The following is a 15,049-nucleotide window of genomic DNA, read 5'->3' as shown; positions in this document are numbered from 1 at the left end:
CCCAACATAAGGGTCCTGTAGAACAACTGAAGAACAGAAGAATCATCACTTGGAAGACTGGACCTGGTCGATAGACCCTACCAGTCTAAAGCAAGATTTGGCTATTATAAATTTGAGTACTGAAGGCATTTATAACGACGAGGGTGATCCTCCACCAAGATCAGCAGAAGATTTTTGACGCAGAGATTATATTCCTCCCAGTGCAATTGAAGGACAAGTTATGTACCTATGATTATTTATGTTTTTCTTCATTCATCATCAAGTCTTCGAATAAGTTTTGATGATAATCACTTTTTTTCTCGTTTTCTGCCCTGAGAGGATAAAGAGATTTCTATGTCAATGAAAAAGAAGCCCTTCACTATAAAAAGCTTATTCTGTAAACAAATTTGTCATCACTACACTACTCACTGGTATACTTAGTTTAGGATTTTTACTGAGGTTTTTCTTTTTTTTTTGAGCTCTTGTATCATACTCCAAATTGTATGGTACACCGTTACACTAACCTTTGCTCAAACTCATACATATGCTATACGAGGATGTATTGATATCTAGTTAGCCTAGACCAGTTCCATGCATGAAAAAAATATTGCGTTACCATAGCAACGAAAAATCTGCTGGAAAAGTTCTTGCTTCAATTTTTTGGGATTGCCATGGAGTAATCATGATTGATTTTTTGGATAAGGGTAGAACAATAACCGGAGATTACTATTCGACATTGCTGACCACTCTACGGGAAAAAATTGAAGGGAAAAGACGCGGAAAGCTATCCAAAGGTGCTTTGTTTCTGCAGGACAACGCCCCTGCACACAAATCTCATGTTGCCATGCAAAAAATTCGTGACTTAGGGTTTGAATTACTAGAACACCCCCCTTATACACCAGATCTGGCTTCATCCGACTATCATCTTTTTCCTCAACTGAAAAAAAGTTTAAAAGGTCGTAAATTTTCTTCCAACGAGGAGGTAATAAAAGCTGTGGAGGTCTGGTTTGCAGAGCAAGTAGAAAAATTTTTTTTAAAGGTCTAGAGACATTGCAGGTTAGCTATAATAAATGTGTCCAATTAAAAGGAGAATATGTACAGTAATAAAATATTTTGACATTGGAATTTTGTTTGGTTCTATAGTAGGCTAGGAATTTTTGAATATATCCTTGTATTGTTTGATAACCAAAAATATATAGCTTACATTCAAAATATATATCAAGAAGAAGTCAATGTTTGGTAAGGATTGCTCGTGGTCGAGTAATAGGACCAATTTTCTTCGAAGAAAATCTCAGACAGTTGGATATTAAGAATTCTTGGAGTTCTAGTTCCGAGCTTGGTTACTCTGTATCTTGCTGACAAAGTCGACATACCAAATAAAAATATCTGGTTTCAACAAGACGTGCGTAAGTATCTGTATGATGTATTAACAGGCCGATGGATTGATAGAAGAGGGGCTTTTTGAATGGCATCCCAGGTCTCCAGATTCAACACCTATGGACTATTTTTTATGAAGGTAGGTACATGAAGCAAAGTTCCTCAAACCAAACTGAGAAAATTGTTTCTTGAATTAATTCAGCAAGTGATCGAATCAGTTCGTTGCAAACCATATTATTCACATTTTCTTTCTCGTTTTCTGCTATTTTTGTTTGTTTCAGATTTATTTTCGAGATGGAGGATAAAGAAATAGTATGTGGATGGTAAAATATGGTGGAAAATAAGAACAGAAAATAAGAAGAGTTTTCACTCCTCTGTAATTTTGTTGTTGAAAAATTGAGTTTGAGCAAAACCACCCATCCGAGCATGTGTATAATATATCAATATACAGGGTGAGTGTGCGACTCGTACACATATTTTAACAGTATATTCTTAGGGTCAAAAGAAACACTTTTTTCCATACCATTTTTTTCGATTCGGCCCAGATAAAAAGATATAGCCATTTTAAATTTTCATAATGAGCTGTGCCACCCCTGGAGAAGCAAAATAACCTTCAGAAAAACTAGCAAATGTGTAGATATAAGATCTTACATTTATCATTTTCAAAAACTGTAAATTCGGGGAACAATAAATAAAAGAAGGAATAACTTTTTCCTTAAAAATATAAAATTAATAGAAAAACGTCATTGAGACGGTTCATATATAGCATCTTCAATTTGACGTATTTAGTCCCAAACCTTCCATTTAAATTAGGGTTATAACTTATTCTCCCTTCTCATAAACTTATTACCGGTCATGCATAATGGTCATCTCTCCTTGTAGCTGATCCAGATGCACGTGTTTTGCTACTTGTATGTCTCAGCATGAAAATAACAAGCCTTTCATATTGGTCATTATATGGTCACTTCCCTTCTCAAACCCCCCCCATGATTGCCAGCGTAAAAAGCATATTCATGAAGTGACCACCGAGCTCACCTAATACGTTTCCTATTGAATAACATCTGCTAAATCATCCAGGATATCCTCATGATGTTTTATTGATCTCACAAACCATTAATTCGATATAAAGGAATTTGAATATGAATTCATATTTTTCAGTTCTTTGAGATGTTTATATGTTGAATGGATTCAATTGGTCATTATCACATATTCAGTAGTTTTTTTGCACATCCTGCCAGGTTGACACAGGAGAAATATCTTAAAAGCTATGATCGATAAGTTTTTAATTGAGTTAGAACAAATCGTTCTGAATCGACAAAAGTAAAGAACGTACGAGGATATATTGAAAAATTCTTAGCCTACTATAGAACCAAACAAAATGTCAAAATCGAGGTCAAAATATTTTCTTACTCAACATATTCTCTTGATTGGATACATTTATTACAGAGAACCTGCAACGTCTGTAGGCCTTTCAAAAAAATTCTTCTTCTTGCCCTGCAAACCAGAACTCCACAGCTTTTATTACCTCCGTTGGAAGAAAATTAACGACCTTAAATTTTTTTCAGTTGTGGAAAGAGATGATAGTCGGATGGAGTCAAATCTGGTGAATAAGGGGGGTATTCTAGTAATTCAAACCCTAAATAACGAATTTTTTGCATGGCAACATGAGATTTGTGTGCAGGGGCGTTGTTCTGCAAAAACAAAACATCTTTGGATAGCTTTCCGCGTCTTTTCTCTTTAATTTTTTCCCGTAGAGTGGTCAGTAATGTCGAATATTAATCTCAGGTTATTGTTCTACCCTTATCCGGAAAATCAATCATGGTTACCCCATGGCAATCCCAAAAAACTGAAGCAAGAACTTTTCCAGTAGATTTTTGGACACGAAACTTCTTAGGTCTTGGAGAACCAGAGTGTCTCCATTCCATCGATTGTTGCTTTGTTTCTGGATCTTAGAAATGCACCCAAGTGTCATTCAAAGTAAAATTTCGGTTTAAGAAGTCTAAATCGTTTTCAAATCGAGCACAGATCGAACGCAATGCTTCTAACCTTTCACGTATCGGATGCTCTAGCAAGAGAAGGCGCAACATCAGCGCTTATTGGCCCAGAACCTAGTGTAGGAATTTCCAATTCCTCAATCAGGGACCGGAACAACAGCTGGATAAGGCAAAAGGTTCTGGAGTACTGGCGCAACCGTCCTGGACTGCGTCACTCGCATAGGGATAATTCAGTGCCTCCCAGCCCATACACCAGTCTAGGATTTTCTAGAAGAAATCTGAGATTTATAATGGCTGCTTTCACAGGAAATTGTAGACTTAGAGCCCATCTTAAAAAGCTTAGTATCGTCAATGACCCGCTCTGCAGACTCTGCTTAGAGGAGGACCAATCGATTGAGCACATCCTCTGTGACTGCCCGGCGGCAGACAGGGTCAGACTTGGAGTATTTGGTTCTCCAAAGATGATCCTAGAGGAACTCAAGAATCATTCCCCCTCCGACATCATCTCCTTTTTGGGTAGGATGGCACTTGAGGGAGAGATCTAGCTCTGCGAGCTTGACTGTTTGCTACAATAGACCACTTGGTCGCAGTGGCAGGTTTGGTTTACCCGTCCAACACACCCAACAATCAGTAATCAGTAGTAGGTTAAGAATTTTTCAATATATCCTCGTTCATCAGTGTAGATTCGATCGAAGCGGGAGTGCCTCAAGGATCGGTACTTGGACCTCTGCTTTACGTAATATACGTTTATGATATCCCGAAGAATGCTAGAAATATGCTCACCTTGTACGCAGATGACACAGGAATAGCGTTCAGACATCGACGCCCAGAGATCATACACCGGAGACTGCAGGAAGCCATAGATGAATTACTCAAATGGTGCATCAAATGGAAAATCCAAATCAATGGAAGAAAGACTCAAGCAATATTACTGCAAAAGAGAAGATTGAGGATGGAAGAAAACCTTGAAGTTGATGGAGAAGAGATTGAATGGAAAAATGAAGCAACATACCTAGGAGTGACGCTTGACAGAGGACTTACATGGAAAAACCACATCAAATGTGCTGTTGATAAAACAAAAGCCGCAATGAATAAACTTTATCCACTCATAGGCAGAAGAAGTCATATGAATAAGAACATCAAGTTGACGATGATTAAAACTATTGCGCGACCACAACTCACATATGGATCGGCGGCATGGGGCTTCGCAGCCAAAACCCACATCAAGAGAATACAGGCCACTGAGAATAAACTCCTTAGAATGGCGATGGACGTACCCTGGTTTGTTAGGAACAAACAAATCTACAAGGACTTGGAATGGGAACCAGTAACAGAATTTATGAAGAGAAAAGCGGAAAGGATATTCGACAAAGCCAAACAACATCCAAATGAGGAACTACGAAGATTAGTCGACTACGATCCAACGGAAGGAGCTAGAAGGTCAAGAACCTACCACCGAAGACCGAGAGATCAGTTAAGGATTTAAATGTAACCAAAGAAGAACTTAACCTATAAAAGCTATAGGCAGCATAAAACTATCAACACGACTATGATCGTGTGAGAGTCCAGAAACCATAAGAGTCAACTGGTTAATAGGCAAAATGCCCGGAACCCATGAAGAAGCAGTTAAGGGTTTTCAGTGGGTCTCGAGCTCAGAGTGAGAATCCCCACACTGTTCCCCCTCAGCAGAGGGTGTGTTCGTCTGTTTTGCAGATTTTCCCCCTGCTACACCAAAAAAAAAAGATTCGATCTCTGTTTTATTAAATGAATTTCTTCAGGAGTTTCTACCACAGCTTTCAAAGCAACGCATTTGGGCATTGAATTTTTCGAAAATTGCCTTCCCACATATAGAGGACGAGAGTTCAAGAAACGACCACCAAAGGTTGCCTATTGAGATTTCCACATACGCTATTTGCCAGAACGCCAGCCAAAACCCCTCCCCCTCCCTTGTTCATTCCAGCGACCTCCCGAAACTCCGTTCGCGAATCAATTTCATCTCAGAGCCATTCGAAAACTTGGCATAGTTTAATAAATGCAAGAAAGTTACCGCACGAAATGGGCAAGTTTCCTAAAACTCCAAAATCGAATTTAAAATTATTTATGGAAACCCTTTTCCATTAGTTATCCAACACGTAAAAGATTCGCTTCAAAATTAAAATATTTCAGAAATATACCCTTCGAAACTTCGAGTATGTAAAGGCTTGTGACGTAGAATGCCTTCACTAAAGTCTAGTAATTTTTGTTAATTAGACAACAGTGGAACTGATCAAGAAGATATAGAATTCTATATCCACACATTTCAAAAAATTGTTTCTGTAATCTGTGTCTATATATTCTTAAAAAAGATGACATTTTGTGTCATTGTTTGATATTTCTATGCACTGTTTTTGTTCCTTGTCAAATGTGATCACCAAACTTGATATTTATTAAGTCTATGATGATCATAAAACTTTCATGACCATTATTGATTCGACGGGCGTTGCCGGATTGTGAAAATGACGTAGAATGTTCATAAGAGAGCACTTCTGAAATCAGAATTTTCGTAAGTGAATACAGATAAAACGCAATATGTTAAAATTCTAAAAAAATATATTTCGATATATTTGAGTTATAAGGATTTCAATGACATATATTTTGAAATTTAGGAAAATACCCCATTGTTTAAATTTTCGCAGCCCGCTTTTGATGCAGGGCGCGGGGGGGCTTTGGGGGGGCGGTCTGGCTTCGCGGGGCGAACTGTTTCATTTATATTATATGCCAGTGCGATATTAGATATGCAAATGAACCGGAGCCGCAGCGCCTCGGGCGACGGCACACTCCACTAATTGGCAACTTCTTAATGTCGTTTATACTTACTTTGCCAGGCTAGGCACGTCTCTTTGATAAGTTCACTCCATTCCCGGTATAATTGTATGAAGAAGACATTGTAAGAAGCGACTACGTCACAAAGATGATTGGAGGCGACGAATTTCATTATTGCTCCTCCTTTGTGGGGTCCTCCATCGTGGCGATGCTCGAACGTTTGACGTTTTGGTTACTTTTCTCCCCTCTAAGAGTTTTTTGGTCCCCTTCGTCGAAAATAATCATCGGGATTGATGGTAGTGGATGATTTATCTTTCCAGGCAGGAAAAGCAAAAATTTGAATTGTCACTGTTGGCCTTGAGGCTTTGTAGGAGATTTTTACGTCTGTACCTCCTCACCCAGTGTAATGAGGGAGGTATTGTGTGGTTGCTAAGTTGAAATATACAGAAAAGAGACTTTTGTAAACAAACGCTTATCAGTTTCTAATGGATTTCTCGAAGAAGTGTTGATATCTAGCTAACCATCAAGATGAAAAATGTATTGCCATACTTACGTTAAATAAGGTATCAGAAGTAGAAAACAAAGAATCAAACAAAAGCAGCAAAGAGTGAAAATAAAAAAATTGTAGTATTGAGCTATCATCAAGGATGATTTATCTTTCCAGGCAAGAAAAGCAAAAATTTGAATTGTCACTGTTGGCCTTGAGGCTTTGTAGGAGATTTTTACGTCTGTACCTTCTCACCCAGTGTAATGAGGGAGGTATTGTGTGGTTGCTAAGTTGAAATATACAGAAAAGAGACTTTTGTCAACAAATGCTTATCAGTTTCTAATGGATTTCTCGAAGAAGTGTTGATATCTAGCTAACCATCAAGATGAAAAATGTATTGCCATACTTACGTTAAATAAGGTATCAGAAGTAGAAAACAAAGAATCAAATAAAAGCAGCAAATGGTGAAACTACAAAAATTTTAGTATTGAGCCGTCATCAAGTACATCTATTTGATTCTCGAGTATTGTCCAAGCTCAAAGAAAAGTACAACCTTGGTACTTGAGAAATCAGGAGTATTATGCATAAAAAGCTGCAAATTTTCGATTTTTTCTTTCTTTTTGTTGGGAAATGAGCATTTTTCATTCAAGTTTGGAAATAAGTTTATAGGAATATGAATCAATTCAGTCAGTTTTGAAAAAAATGCGCTACCTAGCCCCCTACCTCAGAATTCTCGGTGCCCACCCAACCGGAAGAGTTGCTCTTTTTGAATAAGTATCATATTTGGATCTATGATGACTCTGTTGGGGGATGAAAGATGGGGTCAGTTGAAAAATTCGTCAAAACCGAATGGTTGCACTCAAGATAGGGGCCAGTGTGGCCAACATTGAGCTTCACAGCCCCCTAGGCCTAGGACTTGGCCTATTTGAAGTCCTCCCAGATACTGTGGAGTTCATTGGAACTTTGTAGCTGGAGATGTAAATGGCGAAGTGATGAAAGCACAATAGATAAAAGGTCACAGTGAACTGTAACCCCCTTTTTAAAATGTACGAGGATACATGTATTGAAAAATTCCTAGCCTACTATAAAACCAAACAAAATTTCAATGTCAAAATATTTTATTACCCAACATATTCTCCTCTTAATTGAATACATTTATTACAGCGAACCTGCAACGTCTCTAGACCTTTAAAAAAAAAATTTCTTCTTGCTCTGCAAAACCAGACCTCCAAAGCTTTTATTACCTCCTCGTTGGAATAAAATTTTTCACCTTTCAAACTTTTTTTCAGTTGAGGATAAAGACGATAGTCGGATGAAGCCTAATCTGGTGAATAAGGAGGGGTGTTCTAGTAATTCAAACCCTAAATCACGAATTTTTGGCATGGCAACATGAGGTTCGTGTGCAGGGGCGTTGTCCTGCAAAAACAAAACACTTTTGGTTAGCTTTCCGCGTCTTTTCTCTTTAATTTTCTTCCGTAGAGTGTTCAGTAATGTCGAATAGTAATCTCCGGTTATTGTTCTACCCTTATCCAAAAAATCAATCATGATTACTCCATGGCAATCCAAAAAACTGAAGCAAGAACTTTTCCAGAAGATTTTTGGACAAGAAATCTCTTAGGTCTTGGAGAACCATAGTGTCGCCATTCCATCGATTCTTGCTTTGTTTCTGGAACGTAGAAATGTACCCAAGTCTCATCCATAGTAACAATTCGGTTTAAGAAGTCTACATCGTTTTCAAATCGAGCACAGATCGAACGCGATGCTTCTACCCTTGCACGCTTTTGGTCAATATCCTAAAATTTGGAGATCCATTTTGCAGCATTTTCATCAGTGCTTCAGATATCGGTTTTAGCCCAATTCGACGGATGATAAAATCATGTCATGAACTGCATCGATATTTTCAGGGACTGACACAGAAACTGACCTTCCCGATCGGTCATCATCATCATCAATGGAACCTCTTTTGAAGTTTGCAGTCCAATTTTTCACGGTCGCATAAGAAGGACATTGATCACCAAGGGTATTAAGCATATCTTCGTTAATCTGCTTACCTATTAACCCTTTTAAATACGGGTATTTGATGATGGCTCGATTCTCCAATTTTTCGATTTTCACAAATTCGGTGGACATCTTCTTTCTTTTAATTTATTTTGTAACTCTGGTTTACTTTTTTGACCTCAAACCTCACACTGACACTGCTAATGAGTTATTGTTCGTTGCTCTATTAACGCAATATTTTGTTATACATGGAACTGGTCTAGGCTAACTAGATATCAATACATCCTATAACTATAAATATTTGAAAAGTGGGCAGATTAACAAAGATATAATAAAAACTCTTGCCAATCCATACAGAGATCTCTTGGTGGACCAGGTTTTTTTTTCTAGCTCGTTTCCAAAGGTTCATTTCCAGAAATGATTTACCAAGATACTGATCAGAAGAGCGGAAACGGAAACATACAACTGACGGAAAGAAACCCGTGGAAATATGATTACCGAATCCATGCGGTATTCAGGTCCACAACAACGCTATAAAAGGGATCGTTAGACCTTCTTTGTGAAGTGTCAATGTTATAAATTGAAAAGAGTGTCCGACGCTGTTTCCCTCAAGTCCCAGGGGAGACCGGCTTGACCCATGATGTGACGCGGTGTCCGATGGGCCTAGGTCTATATGCCGAGGTATCGCCGATTCAGGTAAGGGAGGTGGTTTTGAAATTCGCAGGTTTCGATGGACAGGTACACACCTCTTAATGATGAAAATCGTGAAATTTTCGTGTCATTATTTAGTTTAGAAATAGTTTCTTTAAATTATATTTTCAAGAAACAAGAAATCAGCACAGAAATATAACAATGATGTTGACGGTAAATAAAAAATTCTTTCACATTTTCGAGAATACTTTTATTTTACAAAACCTTCAAATCCTTAGATAGCGTCCAACTTAGTTTCAAGCGTTGGGTTCTTTGAATTTTTAATATTTATATGGTATACGTTATGGTCGTAATGAGAAAACTGGAAGACGTGGGTGATATCTTGTGTTCGGAAAAGATTCATCAAATAAATAGAAAACTTTATTTCGAAATTCATTTCATACGATGAAACCGTTTGTGAGATATAACTAATAATAACATTTTTTATGGTTTTCAACAGCCTGTATTTTTTAAACCGAGCAGATTCTGAAAAAATAGTCGAGGAAAAAAGTGTTTCTTTTGACCTCAAGAATCTACTGTTGAAATATTTGTACGAGTCAAAGATTCACTCTGTATAGGCATCTTATAAAATCAAGATATTTCTCTTGGTACCATTTATTTCTGGTTTGATGCTCATTGAGAGTATAGATCGACCTCCGTTAAATCGAATGAATCAAGATTGAAGAAGAACTTTTCCTATACCAACCTTATATCCAACAGTCAGTTTTATAGGTACTGTTTTATAATACTTTTAAAGTACATAATATGAAAAAAACCTTCAAATATTATTATAACTGTAACAAATTCAACCCTTTCGTTCGAATACGCGTCTCACATTTTCATCCCTTTCAAACAATAACAGGCACCCTTCTGGGATCTCCCTTACCAACCCTCATGCGAATCGTCCTGGACAGTCCCGATTTTCGAGCTCCTAACTGACCACACAAACTGGTATGGTTTCCCATGACCTCGTGACATCTTCTCTTCATTCATACGTCCAGTTGTTCTTGCGTCTAGTCCAGTTTATAATGCCAGAACTGGTTCCAATTGTTATTCGAGGATCTCATTGAATATTTGGATTTTTAAATGTAGCTTGTCCGATCCGTTTCAATTTCAGATTGCACCTTTTCACTCGGTACTGTAGATCGGAGTACTGGCAGAGGAACACCTTTGGAATCGAAAAGATTCATTTTCTCAAATGCTCTCAAAGTTCTACTTCTAGTGATCGCATTTTATAATATGAATATCAATGAAATGTTTGTATTCTTTGACTGAATTCTAAGCAAAAACTGGAAGGAGAAGCCTATCAATGCCCCTAAGTTCGTGAAAAAACTAATTTTTCTCTACTACAATCATAACAATTTATCATAGTAGCTTTTCCACTCAGATAAATTGCAAATATAGGTAGGTACAGCCTGATTCTGAATTGATGCGAAAGATTGAAGAAGGTGATAGTTCAACCGAAATTGAAGGGAGTCTTCAACATCAATTTTTGATCTGAGCTGTTTATCTTTCAAGTTACTGCCCTTTAAAATTTTGGGAAAAATTCGGTCCTCATTAATACAATGTAGAAAGATTAATTCGTTATTCAGCTTACATTACTTGAATGTCACTTTCATCCAGTTTTTTCAATTCCGAAATTTCATTATGCGGACAATAATTCGCTACAATATTATGCATCAGAATATTATGTGCTTCAATATTGGGTCATGAATTTTAACTTCATTTCCATAAGATGTTTGATTGAAAAAAATGGATCATTCCAGAAAATTCCTCTGGAATTTCAATACTGCTGGATCCGAGAAGTATTTGGACCTTAATAAAAATGAGCTACGCCTCCTCACAGGGCATTGTTGCCTTGAAAGTATATAATGAGAATGGGCTTATCAGAAATTGACGAGTGTAGATTATGTGGGAAAGAGGAGGAAACTCCTGTCCACCTGGCTACAGAATGCCTCGCCATTGCAAGACTAAGCAAGGAATGTCCTGGACGAAAAAATTATAGGAGGAATGAGGACTTAGCCTCTTAGAAGCCCTCTCAGATACTGCACTTCTGTAGTTCATTGGAGCTGGAAGGAGAGCTGTGGAACAGCTCTGATGCGGGGCAAAATGTACCTTAAGTTCGCACCCCCTTACTATTTTACTAACTATAAACTATGATGGTTATGAAAGGCTTGATCCTCAATGTTTCGGGTGGAAGACCACATGCAATATACTGTCAAAATAATGGTATGGAAAGGCTACACTGCTTATGGAAATAGGTCAACTTTGGTATTTATCAGAGACAATAAGAATGCCGTTCATTACATCATCTAGGAGGTGATGTAACTACATGCTTTACCATTTATTCGTTGACCTTCGAATAATTGCCAAAAAGATGGGGTCAGTTAAAACTTCCTCAAGACCGAACGATTGCGCCGAAATGGATGCTGTTCTCAGATTTAGTACCAGAAGAGTTTTTCTTTCAGAATATGTATCACATTTAGATCTACGATGATTTTCCTGGAAGAAAAACTATTCGAACGTTGACCATCGACAAATTCCCAGAAAGATGGGGTCAGTTGAAACTTCCTCAAGACCGAACGGTTGCGCCGAAATGGATTAGATTAGATTAGAATAGAGGAGTAGAGAAAGGTCATCTAACCTGGCATGCACCTAAAGATCTATTGTGCATCCCAGCGCTGTTTACCGGTCAGGCTCTAAAAGTTTCAATGAACTTCACCACCTTTCTGGGGGCCACATCCATTACTTGTTAATACTATAACGTTGATAAAAAATGATCACCGAATCGTATCAAATTTTTTGCCATGTTGAAGTGTCGGTGGAGGGTATGGGAAATTTGAAATGGCGAGCGCAGAAGGCGCGTGGCCGGGTAGAGCGGTAAATGGAACGCAAGAGTAAGAATCGAGCTTTCCGAAAATGCCTAGATCGTATTTTTACCCCGTCTAGAAGTGTCCGAAAATTGCGTGAAAAAATCGCGAAATTCACGATTTTCGCGAAAAGGTACCAATTTGATTTGATTAGCTTGAGAGATCCGCGGTAGCTCGAGAGCCGGGATGGGTGTCGAACTAAGCTCGAAGAACCCGAAATTAAAATAGGCCTGTTTTTTTTCCCGGAGCCCGAACGATATTACCTAAAAAAGCGTAAGAATTTTGAAAATTTTTGACGTCTATTAAAAATCGAGTGACATTCCACAAAATTAAATTATTTTCTATTGATTATCAGAGAGAATTAAGTGAAAGTGCACTTTGACAATCGATGTCAGAGTGTGATTTAAAGGTTAACGTCAGTTTTGACGGCTTGGCAGCGATCACAGAACGAGGTGCCTTAAATCGATCGTGCTTTTAAAAAACGTTTTTGCCCTATATATTTATAAAAGGGGAATCGAGCGAGGGCCGAAGGCCCGAGCTACGGACGAAAGGCGAATCTGCCAGTAAAGGTGAATCTACCTACAAGGTGGATCTCCTGGCTATACTAGTTAATACTATAACGTTGATAAAAAATGATCACCGAATCGTATCAAATTTTTTGCCATGTTGAAGTGTTGGGGGAGGGTATAGGAAATTTGAAATGGTGAGCGCCGAAGGCGCGTGGCCGGGTAGAGCGGTGAATGGAACGCTAGAAGAAGAATCGAGCTTTCCGAAAATGCCTAGATCGTATTTTTACCCCGTCTAAAAGTGTCCGAAAATTGCGTGAGAAAATCGCGAAATTCACGATTTTCGCGAAAAGATACCAAAATGATTTGATTAGCTTGAGAGATCCGCGGTAGCTCGAGAGCCGGGATGGGTGTCGAACTAAGCTCGAAGAACCCGAAATTAAAATAGGCCTGTTTTTTTCTCCCGGAGCCCGAACGATATTACCTAAAAAAGCGTAAGAATTTCGAAAATTTTTGACGTCTACGAAAATTTGATGAATAATTTCCAAGAGCATAGAGGTAATTTCATTCAGTTTGACGTTTCGAAAGGGGTTTCTGCAGTTTTCGGAAACTTGAGTCGATTATTATATGAATAATGCCAAAATAGGGAAGATAAATGCTAGAGAATCATTCTCCATATCCTGTAGCATCTCCAGGTACCCATATTTCGGCTCAATATGTACAGGTAAGTTTGCAATTTTCGATATTACGAAACCACCTCGGTTGAGCACCGTTCATAACCTTCGTTTTGGGGCCCTGAATATTTTCAGTAAAAATCGTGATTTTCAGCGTTGAAATTGAAAAAAATAAATTTATATTAGGAATGTTGAGGTCACTATTCAGCTAAAAATAAATTAGAATTTTAAAATTTCCATAATTTTTCAATTCCTATAACGTGTTTTCCTGTCATTCGACTAAAAAGAGTTGTTACTCTTTGTCCTTAAGCAAGTTTCATTTTACTGTTGACGGACCGTGAAAAAATTGATGCAAATTTTTAAGGTTTAATTATTATTCAAATTGAAGGATATATTTAATATATTTACTACATTTCTCTCCGTACGATAGTACTTCGAAGCTCACATCACAGTTGAATTTTTTCCCATAATCGGAAAGTTAGGTTATTATTGAATTTCCAGATATGAAAGACAGTTCTTCGACGTGAATTTGTATCAAAATCGGATGTGATAACTGATAGTTTATTTTGTCACAAATAATACTTATTTTTCAGGCACATATTAATTCATCATATCAAGAAATGTATGAAATTCATAAATGTCAAATATCATCTATCGGAAAGTCTCATTTTAAATAAAAAAAGCTACTTCAGGGGTAAGCTTCTAAGCAATTGGTTCAGAAGAGTTTCTATTTGAAGTATATGATCCATTTGTCAAGTTTACATAATGGATTTCAGATTAAATTACATGCAAACTCACAGAATGGGAAACATACTTAATCTTGGTGTATGAACATTTCTAGATAACAAACGGTTCTTGGGGGTGAGTCTGCACAGAAAATCGACCAGGAGATTCTATATTTTATAATTGAAATTTATTTTCAGGCACATATAAATTTATCAGATCAAGAAATGTATAATATCATCTCTCGGACAGTGTTATTTGGTAAAAAAAATGTTCTTCAGAGTAAGTTTCTTAAGCAGTTCGTTCAGGAGAGTTTCTATGTGAAGCAAATGATCTATTTCGATTCTTTTCAACTGAACACAACAGATTTCTGACAACTTTCAAGCAATTGGGTAGTGTACGGAGATGATTTTCTTAGGCTAGATCTATGGAAAAATATGTTTTGAGATAAGTTATTCAGTTGGAATGATATAATGATTATTGAAACACAATCTATGAGTGAGTTTTTGCGTTAAAATTCTATATTTATAGACATTTGTCAGGTTCTCCCATTTGGGGTAAGATTTTTGCTATTATCGTAGAGAGAGGGACCCTGTAGGTTTTTGTTCAAAATAAACAGAATTAAACGTTATAATGCTTGAAATTTTTATAATTAGGCTCCTTTCCCATTCCATATAACAGATTTTGGCCAATTGTTAAGCTTTTTGATTATTGTACGAGGATTATTGTATTTAATCATTCCAGATGGAAGGAAAAATGTTTTCGAATAACTTATTTGAGTGGAATGATATAATGATTATTGGAATACAATGGCAGGGTGTGTTTTTTGCGTTAAAATTCTACTTTTATAGACTTTTGGCCAGTTATTCTCATTTCAGGTTAGTGTTTTGTTTCATCGTAGAGAAAAAATTTTTTTAAGTTTCTATTCAAGATGAACTGAATGCATGGA

At 37.3% G+C, this 15,049-nt stretch overlaps 1 long non-coding RNA gene across 1 annotated transcript; it reads left to right on the top strand.

Moving 5' to 3' along the window:
* Window positions 1-13,496: 13,496 nt before the first annotated feature.
* LOC123320100 lies at window positions 13,497-14,743 on the top strand. Its single transcript, XR_006538685.1, has 3 exons — window positions 13,497-13,859; window positions 13,971-14,238; window positions 14,301-14,743. It is a non-coding gene; the product is annotated as an uncharacterized LOC123320100 (long non-coding RNA).
* Window positions 14,744-15,049: the final 306 nt, after the last annotated feature.

The sequence above is a fragment of the Coccinella septempunctata genome, chromosome 9 (assembly GCF_907165205.1).
Source record: "Coccinella septempunctata chromosome 9, icCocSept1.1, whole genome shotgun sequence".
Classification (NCBI taxonomy): Eukaryota; Metazoa; Arthropoda; class Insecta; order Coleoptera; family Coccinellidae; genus Coccinella; species Coccinella septempunctata.
This window is presented reverse-complemented; position numbering and strand designations above follow the sequence as displayed.